Source organism: Mizuhopecten yessoensis, unplaced genomic scaffold (assembly GCF_002113885.1).
Source record: "Mizuhopecten yessoensis strain PY_sf001 unplaced genomic scaffold, ASM211388v2 scaffold10811, whole genome shotgun sequence".
Lineage (NCBI taxonomy): Eukaryota > Metazoa > Mollusca > Bivalvia > Pectinida > Pectinidae > Mizuhopecten > Mizuhopecten yessoensis.
Window position 1 is genome coordinate 303,398 of NW_018408733.1, and position 11,922 is coordinate 315,319.

Here is an 11,922-nt window from a genome sequence, read left to right on the forward strand (position 1 = left end):
AGGTTGCCAAATCAGAGACGTATTGTATATATATCACGTCTCTGTAATATATACTTCTCTGCCTAAACAAAGTTTTTAAGTCGCCCAAACGAAATTTACCCGGTTTTTTTTAATTATTATAATTCTTCCTCTTTTTCTTTCAGGATCCAATTTTAAATGCAGGCAAAGACATGATATTTTAGCAAAGGACAATAACTCTATTAATAAGGGGCTGCAGACCCTGAATATTGGACAGTGCACATCACCTTAGTGTGACTGATGTACACACCAAGATTCATGATCCTAGATTAACCGCAGGCAAAGTTATGCTATACATAACATTTTAGCAAAGGGCAATAACTCTGTAATTAAGGGGTTGTGGGCTCTGAAATTCGTACCGTGCATATTGCCTTAGTATGACTAATGTACATGTATACTAAGTGAAAGTTTCATAATCCTATCTGAAATGCGGGCAAAGATATGCTCCGGACACAACATTTTAGCAAAGGGCAATAACTCTGTAAATAAGTGGTTGTCGGCCCTTAATTTGGCACAGTGCACATCAGCTTAGTATGACTGATGAACACACCAAGTTTCATGATCCTAGCTTAAATGTGGGTAAGGTTATGCTCCGAACACGAAAAGTACGGAGCGACAGATGGACGAACGGACAAAGCGGCAACTATGAATGCCTCCCCCCAAAAATATTTCAGGGAACATAAAAATGTTATTTCCTAGTCCCAAGGATGGTACATTGCAAATTTAGCTGTAATCTGATCAGTTCTTTAGAAGGAGTAAAATTTTAAAGGAAGAAGTATACAAGACAGAAGACGGACAAGCAACAAGGATAAGCTCTCTGGTTATTTGGAGCAGTAGAGCTAAAAACAAACAAAAGACTGCAAAATTTCACGTATTTTTTTTTTTTTTTTTTTATTAAAATCTAATGCAAAGACAAAGAAATTAGGTAAATGATATGAATGTTAATCACATTATCCAATAAAAGATTGTTAGATATAGTTTCAATAATGGGAGTATTTCGGTGGTCTCCAGTCCATAAAAAATATTCATTATCACTTTTTGTATTGCATTGTATGTGTATCACATTATCTTGTTACATTAAATGTCGCTATCATTTAACAATTATGGACTTCCGTTGAGGTGTATATGTGGGTATATGTACCAGAAAAGTTTGACTTGTATTAACCTCAAAATTTTATTATGGTCAATGTATGGGGTTATATGGACCTGAACACTTGTATTTGGCTCGAGTTGTTCTCTGTCAATATATATCCTTTTCAGGTCCATATAACCACATAATGACCTCAACAAAAGTCCGTAATTCGTAATAATACTGTGTATAATACTATCACAAACTGGTCATATTTATCATATATATAAAAAGATCCATTGTGATGACACTTTGAATCTGAGTTGAGGTGAAACAAATAATGTTGTTTCCTCACTTAACAATTACTGTAAAAGGGAAAATTTTTGCAGTTGGAAATGTTTGCATTGTCACACATTAACTCATTCACCCCTAAAATTTCAAAATGAACTATTCCAACCTTTGAATTGGAAGGGTTCAAATGTGTCTTCAGGGATGAATGAGTTAAAGTGATCAAGATGTGGAAATTTTCGCAGTGGCAATAAATCTGGAAACTATACATATTCCATTTATCTATAATCTAGATCACTTGTATAAAAAACATTTCCACAACGTGAAATGTTTTACTTCAACAGTATTTCATTTTATGAATAACTTCAAAAATCAAATAAAGATTATATAAAATTGGATTTCCTTTTAGTTTCTACCCGTGAAAGGTGAATATTTCATTGGATGAAATATCCCAAAATAGAACATTATGGCACTTTTGTTGTAAACCATGAAGTAAACAAAATACTAAAAGTATGATAGTAGATAGATGATTAACCCTTTCACCACTGTAGACCATAATGGACTCATCCAAATCAATGCATGGAAGAGTTTACTGAAGTTACATAGGGGTGAAAGGGTTAAATGATACAGGTTCATATTGTGTAAAAATAGATACAGTATATAAATATAAATACAGCTTATGATATCACAGCAAAAAAGGTAAATATATAAAATTTATATTGATTTAATATACCAATGCATATATATAATAATTTTAATTTGATATCATACAATATAAACTAAGGTTCACAGACAGTCGACTGATATATATTCTAAACATCAAGGACACTTTTCCTTAACTCATTCACTCCTGAAGACCCATTTGAACCCTTCCAATTCAAAGGTTGGAATAGTTCATTATGAAATTTCAGGGATGAATGAGTTATTAATGACACAATATTATTGAAGATAACATAACATTGAAATGTAGACAGAGACAGCATGGAAAATCGAAAATAAAAATGTGAAAGACGGCAAAAGGTAACAGAAAAATAGGACGGCGCCTTGTATACTTATGGGATTCAATCTACGAGTCATTTATCACACTTAGGAAACATACTAAATATTATGCCAGAAACAAGAAAATGCTATTAATGAGGAAACTAAACACTGAATATGAGGTTTGATGATGCTGTTGTCCATTTTTTCTATAATTGATTGACAATATCAAAAAGTTCAAGATCAATTTCGGCACTATTTCCATGATACTGCATTATGAGGTCATCTAACAATTACGCAACATTGGTTCAGTTTTAAGATATTTCTTTTGTCTAGAATCTGAAGTTTTGTAATTGATTTACACATATATCAAACTTTGTGGTGCGAATGATATTTTTTAAAAAGTTTCCATTTACTATAAAAACATGTCTTATAATGCGGAACAGTTGTTTTCAGTGTAACAAACAAAGAATGTCAATCTAATCGCGTTTCCAAGGACAACAAAAATGATTTTAACCCTTTCGCCCCTATGTAACTTTAGTAGACTCTACCATGCATTGATATGGATGAGTCCATTATGGTTTCCAGTGTTTAAAGGATTAATTAACTGTAATACATATAAACATCCATGATATTGTCCAACAAAATAACCCCTAAAATTGATAATGTACAAGATGTGAATTATAGACAGTTTCTAAAATTCCTAAGCATCATTGGAAAGAGTCAATGTATACACTTTTCGTATTTATTCTACAACAATTATGAAACAAGTTATCGACTTATGCTTATCAGTCTTGTTGGCCCGGGTGGTAGCATGCAGGTGGTTTTCAAAGTTGAATGAAAGCGGAATAACCCGAGAAAATTTTGCATGGTCAAGCAGCTGACCTGTACCATATTATATCAGATCGGAAAACGAACCCGAGCTGTCCTGATAAAAAGGTAGTGTGCTATCTACAACACACTATCAGTGTTATACTGCATGGCTGCCATTTTGGATTGCAGTTAAAAAAGTATCTTTAAAAAAGATAGACTTTAAAATCCCCGTACCACTGCAAAACTCTGTAACTATGGGTTGGACACTTTTTTCCGGCATGACACAGTAGCTTTGATAAATTATTTCTGATAAAAAAAATCATACCGTGTCGGACTTTTTGAAGAAATAATAAAGACAAAATAAGCGAAATTATCACCAACAGAATTCTGAGTATAAAAATTCAGCAGAGTTGGACGGGAATTGGAACAATGAACTTAAACACTCCTATTGTACTATCACACCAACCGTTTGAGCTACAAAATATACCTAGACAATGGAGGTGTCGACCTATACGAAAAATTTGTAAAGTTATGTCTAATTCAGTTACAGTTGTGTAACTTGCATTGCAGTATGAGTATTTTTTTTATATAATAAATGCATTATATTGAGATTATCAATCTTTGATGTATTTTGATTAACCCCTTTCACCACTGTAGACCATAATGGACTCATCCAGATCCAAGCAAAGAAGAGTTTACTACAGTTACATGGGGGTGAAAGGGTTAAATTGCCACTAAACTGTAATACTGAATTAGTTTGGATTACCAAGATAAAATAAAGTTTGTGTTTAGCATTTATATATGCTTTAAAAACAGGTTTCGTTAGAAAAGTGTAGTTTACACAACAATTCCAACCCAGTACCCCCCCGAGTATCGAGGAGAAGTTGAATAGCTGGTGTTATATAGACAGGTTTATAACTCAAAATAGAAAAAAAAAATACATAGTATTTGCTAAATACATTTGTTACATTATTTTGATTTCTTCAAGTTATCACATGGCATACTCTTCCTCAGACGACACATCAAACCAACACTCGAAATAATTTCCGTTTAAATGTCAGTCATCATTTTTCTGGGTATGAATACTGCCATGTTTATAAGTCAAAAAAATCTTATACATCAATAGATAGTACCACACCACAAGTATAAAACATAATAAAATATCTATCTTTGTTTGTACAATGTTTGTATACATAACAAACACATAATACATTCCCATGATGCAAAGTATTATATGTAAGTGTGCTCTTTGGGCTCTTTGTTTTTTAGATATTTTCTGTGGTCGCTAGAGCCATTGCCCCTCCCACTTACAGTGTGCCCCTCCCATTGACAGTATGCTCCTCCCACTGACCCATAAACCTCTCCCATTGACCCATAAACCCCTCCCACTGACCCATTAACCCCTCCCACTGACCCATAAACCCCTCCCATTTACAACAAAGTGCAGCAGGAATTACTAGCAGTCGTGGTTATTTCCTCTGCTTCTTCTCCATTATTCACCTGTCTTATAGCCTTTCTTATCTGTAAAAAAAAAATAGAATGCATTTACAAAAATGCATAATTCATGCACATTGCTATACCTAACATTCATAGAATAAGGAATGTTTTATAAATTTTAATTTAGTACTGATAATGTAGCTTTACATTTTCCCGGCTAGTGAAGTATGGGAAATTAAAATCTTTTTACTCATTCACCCCTGAAATTTCATAATGAACTATTCCAACCTTTGAATTGGAAGAGTTCAAATGTGTCTTCAGGGGTGAATGAGTTAATATAAATTTGATCTAAAATTGAACCAAACTCTTGCTTACATCTGTTCTCCTCGGATAACTTCCCAGTTTTGCCTTCGAGAAAATAAGTTTGTTGTTGATTGTTACCTCAAACAAACCTGAAAAGACAACGGGAATATTATAAATATAATATTATTCAACTTGATTGGATCAAATTTTTTTTTTTAATATTCATCTGGCAATAAGCCAATGACTGGTAATAAGTCCACCCATTTCTCTTGCAATTAAAAAAAATGCCAAAAAAAATGCAATTTTTTTTGTTGTTGTCCTGTAATAAGCACACACCCCCCCCCCCCCCCCCCCCCCCCATCTTCTCTGACTTTGAGTCCGAGATTATGTGTTGGCCCCTTTAACTTTTTTTATTTTATATTTATCCAGCAATTGGCCAATGATTGATAATAAGCTCACTCTTATCTCTTGAAATTAAAAAAAAAAAAAAACAAAAAGGGTTTTCATTGTCCCTTAATAAGCCCACCCATCTACTTTGACTCCGAATCCGAGACTATTTATTGGCCCCCCTGGGTCTATTTTCATGAAACTGTTCTCATGCTCAATCATGGATTCTGTGCTCAACTCAGTTTTTACTGTAACTCGCTTAAATCTTGTCAACCGATCAAAAAGTCAAATGTAAACTTTGGAAATAGTTTTTGACCTTAAGTCTCTTCAATGTTTTTCCAAATCATTGAAAAAAGAACATTTTTTTATGAATTTGTAACAGGAAAAAGAAATTAGGCTTGAGCACAAATTCCATACTTGAGCATGAGAACAATTACATGAATACGGACCCTGGACTTATTGCACACTATATGTGCTAGAAATACTCAGGTTATATTCCCCCCTTCCTAAATTCACTCTGCTTACTCTGTCATCCCGAATAAGCCTCAACTCTGGCTTCTGGGGCCTCCTGCAAAATTGTTTTGCGGACTCCATCATACCAGCCTTTGCTCAAAGGTCATTCAAAGCTGAAACCAAAATATCATCAAATACAAATGTATATCACATCAGGGCTTTTTGTCACCATTTTGGGAATGTCGCCAATGTCTTAAGAATTGGGGAACTACTCTAGAATATAGAAGGGAAGGTGATGACCTAATACGAGCGTATAAAATATGTAACAAGATGGACATTCTCGACAAGGGCAAACTATTCAAAGAAGCTGAAAACAACCGAACCAGGCGGTCTCACTTAAAAGCGTCTTCAACCGACAACAAGCTTACCGATGTCGCTTACTTTATTCAGTATTTTTAAAGATTTTGTCTGGCGACGCTTGTTGTCACTTGAAGACGCTTTTAAGTGAGACCCAAACCAGGGGAACTCCAGGAAACTATTCAAATGACCATGCAGACTGAACAAATATGGTAATTTCTACAGCAACAGAGTGATAAATCTGTGGAACTCTCTAACAGAGGAGGCAGAAATATCTCCAACGCTCATGATCAACACCTTTAAGTTACAGGTCAACAGCCACTGGAAACATCACCTGACAAAATTCAAGCCATCTTTTTACTGTAAGTCCAAAAGTGAACAATGTAACGATTTGACTGCTTGGCACTGACCATGCTTTTAACTCATTCACCCCTGAAGACACATTTGAACTCCACCAATTCAAAGGTTGGAATAGGTCATAATGAAATTTCAGGGGTGAATGATTAAGGATCACATGTTTTTAACCATCAAATTGTAAAGGAGAGGAGCAAACAATGGGAGCTGAATACTCCAACCCTACCAGTAAGGAAATGAACTTGTATTGTAAATATCTATCAACCGGAAGTCAAATTATATTTAATTAGTACGCTTCTGTACAGCATACATTAGTAGAAAAAAATACTATACATGATCACCGCAAGCTATATATAGCTACTAGCTAGCTTAACGATGTCGTCTGAGCGAATACTGGGTCGATCGTCAGCGACAGGTTGAGCGGCCGTCTCGATTTTGGAAGGTCCCGGGTTCAAACCACAGTTTGGTCGTTGGATTTCTCTTTCTCTTTTTACAAAAGGATGGGCACAGAAACTGGGCATGTAATGGTGTCTTTCAATAGTTCAGCTGTAGGTGTCATTGTAAATTGAGTGATTTTAAACTGACCCCAGCGGTCAGAATCCGGCAGCACTATTTACTCAAAAACACACAAAAAGACCCCCAAAAAACACACAAAAACATTAAATATACAGAGATATTTATATTTCTGCTACCTGACATTATGTTACATAATGATGTTTCCCGTTAATTGGATAGTTATAGTGACGCTAGTAATATTAACTATACGTATTTGAGTTACTTCCCCTGCAAACAAGTTTACCGTTTGCCTATTCACAGAAGATCAATATTTGTTATATAAAATGGTATTTTTCTCACTCTTTCCACATTATTTGACATAGGTAGCCTATGTTTATTTTGTATTTGATAAGTGCATTTGCTCTAATTTAAGAGGATATTGTTTGATGTGCTAAATTTATACTTGTTTTTTTAAGGTTCTGATTATTTCCATCTATTTTGCGTTTTCAGAAAATTAGGTTACTACATTATAATATTAACTGAATATTATTTAAGTGTCATCTGTGGTGTTTTGAGGGTACCGAGGTATAAAAAAAAGAGTGTATACCTCGGTATAAACACAAGATAAAAAGTGTTGCTGTTATTTACTGGTGTGTATAAGATTGATTGTTTCCCGAAAGTATCCCGAACCCGAGCCCCTGTGACAGAATCTGGTGCTGTGGAACCAATTTTCCGATGATCTGTGCATTAATATAAGTTGATCATTAAAACATTTAAAGGGAAACACAGAAATGTATGCAGATATGAAATAAAAGTGCTCACCATGTTTGAATTGCGACAGAAATATCTCTTGATATGGTGATAGAAGGGGTGACGTTTGGATTTTCGCTGGTGTCCGCCATAGCGTTGATGCAGTATGAGTAATCTCCCCCTGAATTTTGTTCAGGGAAAGAGTATCAACCGGATAATAAAGGGACCTACTAAATACCACCATGCGATCACAATTGACCAAAACACATTATTGGCATTGAACATAACAGGGTTTTAAACAGGTATAATAAAACATACCCCGATAATATTATATATATTGAATGAAAGGTTTCATAGATTCAATACAGCAATGCTATAGTACTTCTTGCCGATTACAATTAACAAATATATATGTACCATTTGATTAGACCAGAGACGTGAAATACAATTATTATTATACGTCTCTGATAAGACCTACTAGAGTGTCGAAAGAATGTCTTCCAGTGACTAGAAAACCTCATATACAGACAGACAATACAATCTCTTTCAAAAAATAGGTACATGAGTTTTTTTTGTAGGTTATACCACAGACTTAGATCTAATCTAATTCCGTGGTTATACTTGACAGATAGTAAAGGGCAGTCACTGTTGAAAACATAACCAAGTGGATATATTAATTGATCACGGAATTAGACTAAGTCCGTGGTGTACTTAATGACATACATACTACTTGAGTTCACAAGAAGAAATTTAAGTTCAGGAAATATTTGGTTGAGTTCATCAGGAAACATTTGAGTCCATCAGGAGACACATAGTTGAGTTAATCAGAGAACACTAAGTTAAAAGTTCAGGTAACATTGATTTGAGTTAATCAGGAGATATGCATATGACACTCAGCAGAGTCATCAGGTGACACTTAGTTGAGTTAATCTGGAGACGGTTGAGTTAATCAAGTGACACTTAGTTGAGTTAATCAGAGTTAATCAGGTGACACTTAGTTGAGTTAATCAGGTGACACTTAGTTGAGTTAATCAGGAAACACTTAGTTGAGTTAATCTGGAACAGTTGAGTTAATCAGGTGACACTTAGTTGAGTTAATCAGGTGACAATGTTGAGCTATCAGGAGACACTTAGGTGTAATTGAGTTAAGCAGGTGACACTGAGTAGAGTTTATTAGTTGACAATCAGCAAGTTCATCAGGGAACACTAATTGAGTTCATCATAGGACATTTAGTTGAGTTCATCAGGAAACACTTAGTTGAGTTCATCAGGCGACAATGTTGAGCTATCAGGAGACACTTAGTTGTAATTGAGTTAAGCAGGTGACACTGAGTAGAGTTTATTAGTTGACAATCAGCAAGTTCATCAGGGAACACTAATTGAGTTCATCATAGGACATTTAGTTGAGCTCATCAGGTAACACTTAGTTGAGTTCATCAGGCGACACTTACTTGAGTTCATCAGGGGACACTTAGTCAGGTTAATTAGGAAACACTCAGCTGAGTTAATCACTGGTGACACTTAGCAGAGCTAATTATGTAACACTTAATTGAGTTAAGGTGACACTTAGTTGAGTTCGTCAGAAGACACTTGCATTGTAGTTGAGTTCATCAGGAGGAATTTAGTTGAGTTCATCAGGTGACAATGTTGAGCTATCAGGAGACACTTAGTTGTAATTGAGTTAAGCAGGTGACACTGAGTAGAGTTTATTAGTTGACAATCAGCAAGTTCATCAGGGAACACTAATTGAGTTCATCATAGGACATTTAGTTGAGTTCATCAGGAAACACTTAGTTGAGTTCATCAGGTGACGCTTACTTGAGTTCATCAGGTGACACTTACTTGAGTTCATCAGGTGACACTTACTTGAGTTCATCAGGGGACACTTAGTCAGGTTAATTAGGAAACACTCAGCTGAGTTAATCACTGGTGACACTTAGCAGAGTTAATTATGTCACACTTAATTGAGTTAAGGTGACACTTAGTTGACTTCGGCAGAAGACACTTGCATTGTAGTTGAGTTCATCAGGAGGGATTTAGTTGAGTTCATCAGGCGACAATGTTGAGCTATCAGGAGACACTTAGGTGTAATTGAGTTAGGCAGGTGACACTTAGTAGAGTTTATAAGATGACAATCAGCAGCGTTCATCAGGTAACACTAATTGAGTTCATCATAGGACATTTAGTTGAGTTCATCAGGTAACACTTACTTGAGTTCATCAGGTGACACTTAGTCAGGTTAATTAGGAAACACTCAGCTGAGTTAATCACTGGTGACACTCAGCAGAGTTAATTATGTAACACTTAATTGAGTTACGGTGACACTTAGTTGAGTTCGGCAGTAGACACTTGCATTGTAGTTGAGTTCATCAGGAGATATTTAGTTGAGTTCATCAGGTGACAATGTCGAGCTATCAGGAGACACTTAGTTGTAATTGAGTTAAGCAGGTGACACTTAGTAGAGTTCATTAGATGACAATCAGCAAGTTCATCAGGTAACACTAATTGAGTTCATCATAGGACATTTAGTTGAGCTCATCAGGTAACACTTAGTTGAGTTCATCAGGTGACGCTTACTTGAGTTCATCAGGTGACACTTACTTGAGTTCATCAGGTGACGCTTACTTGAGTTCATCAGGTGACGCTTACTTGAGTTCATCAGGTGACGCTTACTTGAGTTCATCAGGTGACACTTAGATGAGTTCATCAGGTGACACTTACTTGAGTTCATCAGGGGACACTTAGTCAGGTTAATTAGGTAACACTGAGCTGAGTTAATCACTGGTGACACTTAGCAGAGCTAATTATGTAACACTTAATTGAGTTACGGTGACACTTAGTTGAGTTCGGCAGAAGACACTTGCATTGTAGTTTAGTTCATCAGGAGGTATTTAGTTGAGTTAATCAGGTGACACTAAGTGAGTTAATCAGGAAACACTTAGTTGAGTTAATCTGGAGACAGTTGAGTTAAGTTAATTATGAAACACTTAGTTGAGTGCACCAGGGGACACTTATTTGAATTAATCATGTGACACTCAGCTGAATTAATTAGGTAAGACTTAGTTGAGTTAATCATGTGGCACTCAGCTGAGTTCAACATGTGACACTTAGTTAAGTTTGTCATGTGACACTCTGCTAAGTTAATCAGGAGACACTAAGCTGAGTTGATTAGGTAAAACTAAGAGTTAATTATGTAACATTTAATTGAGTTAAGGTGACATTTAGTTGAGTTCACCAGAAGACACTTGCATTGTAGTTGAGTTCATCAGGAGATATTTAGTTGAGTTCATCAGGTGACACTTACTTGAGTTCATCAGGTGACACTTAGTCAGGTTAATTAGGTAACACTCAGCTGAGTTAATCACTGGTGACACTTAGCAGAGTTAATTATGTAACACTTAATTGAGTTAAGGTGACACTTAGTTGAGTTCGGCAGAAGACACTTGCATTGTAGTTGAGTTCATCAGGAGGTATTTAGTTGAGTTCATCAGGTGACAATGTTGAGCTATCAGGAGACACTTAGTTGTAATTGAGTTAAGCAGGTGACACTTAGTAGAGTTTATAAGATGACAATCAGCAGCGTTCATCAGGTAACACTAATTGAGTTCATTATGAGACATTTAGTTGAGTTCATCAGGTAACACTTACTTGAGTTCATCAGGTGACACTTAGTTGAGTTAATTAGATAACACTTAGTTGGGTTAATCAGGTGACACTAAGCAGAGATAATTATTTAACAGTTAATTGAGTTAAGGTGACACTTAGTTGAGTTCAGCAGAAGACACTTGCATTGTAGTTGAGTTCATCAGGAGATATTTAGTTGAGTTCATCAGGTGACAATGTTGAGCTATCAGGAGACACTTAGTTGTGATTGAGTTAAGCAGGTGACACTTAGTTGAGTTTATCAGATAACAATCAGCAGATCTAGAGTTCATCAGGTAACACTTAGTTGAGTTCATCAGGTAACACTTACTTGAGTTAATCAGGTAAAACAGGTTAATTTTCATACACTTGTAAAAGGCGAGTAAGTTTAAGTCTGTATATATACAATTGGTGATTTATCAAGGCAAATTACAGATACAAAGATATATCTATTCATTTGTGTTTTATAGATAGTCAACGTAGCAAGGTAAAATAAATGCAACGATATCAATGTCGGAAAATTCCCGTCTTTTAATTAATAAATCATAAATTGATAAAAAAAACAACAACATATAACC

General features: G+C 35.4%; 1 long non-coding RNA gene across 1 annotated transcript; it reads right to left on the minus strand.

The window, feature by feature from the left end:
- Positions 1 to 880: 880 nt before the first annotated feature.
- On the minus strand, positions 881 to 7,877 carry LOC110462600. The gene is made up of 4 exons (XR_002464302.1): positions 7,775 to 7,877; positions 5,819 to 5,919; positions 4,979 to 5,055; positions 881 to 4,687 (listed from the first exon to the last, which is right to left on the minus strand). It is a non-coding gene; the product is annotated as an uncharacterized LOC110462600 (long non-coding RNA).
- Positions 7,878 to 11,922: the final 4,045 nt, after the last annotated feature.